A 1,206-nucleotide genomic window follows, 5' to 3' on the forward strand; every position below is an offset into this window, starting at 1 on the left:
GTGGTGATGCTGTTGCGGCGACACTCTCGTCCGTGACGTTGTCAATAACACAGACGTCCTGACTCCTTGCTGCGACGGCGTGGTCCGCCTTCCATGAAACTTCGTCGGCGGTCATTTCCTCGGTGTTGCCAAGGGCGGATCGGACCCGGTGCTGGGAGGCGCATGAGCCACAATTCACGAAGCATATCGACGTTTTTGTTGGTTCCGTTGGCTGTGGGTGGGAGGCGGACGATAGACATCATCTCGAGGTATGTTGTACTTGGTTTAATGTCCCCCAGTGGCTGTTGGGAGAGTCGGAGGATTTTTACGGCGTGAATTCGTGAAGCAGGTACTGTTTCAGGGCGTCATACTGGATAACGCCGTCGTGTTGATCGAGCCATTGGGAGATAAGTGGGAACACATCCTCGGGGATCGCCTCGAGAACATAGTCTGCCTTCGTTTGGGACGCGCTGATATTCCGCAGGCGGAACTGGATCTCCGTCCGGCGAAACCAGGAGGGAGCGTCGACCGTGGACAAGGGGGACAGCTTCAGGGAAACGGCGTTGACGGTGTTGGTAGCGGGCAGTGTGGCGTCCGGGTGGCAGCGGTAGATGGGTCCATTGTCACTCAAGGGTCACCAGTGTAGCAGTGCTACAGTGAGAAGAGAAAGAGGTTTTGGTGAGTTCGCCTCCTTTATTGTAAGGTAAGAGTGAACTGGTTTTACATGCGGCAGGAGCCGATATATACACCGCATGGATTAGGTTAGGTTGGGTCAAGCAGGGTCAAAGTATAGGTACCCCGGAATCCACGCGCGGCGCCACTGTCGACCATGTAATGTTTACGTCGCCATTAGTTGCGGACCACGAGCTTCCGTTTAGATTAATTTTAATGCTTCCCGCGTTCAGCGGATGCGCAAGATATTAAAATTACCTTGTTTTTTGCAAGTGTATGCACAATTCTTTAAATAGAAAATGTCTTCAGCGATTCGAACGGAAATTTGGTTATCAAACTCGGCAACATAGTTTCCGAGTAAAAATATTAAGGTAAAGTATCACTAAATATTATTTAAATATACATAAACGTGTTTATCAACCTATTTCATCCCGGATATGAGAAGCTTAAGAGCGTTGATCACTTAATGTTTGAGCTTAGGGTCATCACATATAGGCATATCACCCATGAATCTTATGCGTCCAGTTCGTATTTGATTTTGTTTACACATTACCA

At 49.0% G+C, this 1,206-nt stretch overlaps 1 protein-coding gene across 2 annotated transcripts in view; it reads left to right on the plus strand.

Moving 5' to 3' along the window:
- Positions 1-518: 518 nt before the first annotated feature.
- Positions 519-1,206, plus strand: part of LOC143039404 (major facilitator superfamily domain-containing protein 8-like) — a 93,395-nt gene continuing 92,707 nt past the window's right edge. For both annotated transcript variants that reach the window (XM_076209382.1, XM_076209381.1), the window contains exon 1: positions 519-657. The gene's annotated coding sequence lies outside the window, so the exon portion shown is untranslated. The remainder of the gene's footprint in view (positions 658-1,206) is intronic.

Source organism: Oratosquilla oratoria, chromosome 26 (assembly GCF_046742065.1).
Source record: "Oratosquilla oratoria isolate Oo_2021 chromosome 26, ASM4674206v1, whole genome shotgun sequence".
Classification (NCBI taxonomy): Eukaryota; Metazoa; Arthropoda; class Malacostraca; order Stomatopoda; family Squillidae; genus Oratosquilla; species Oratosquilla oratoria.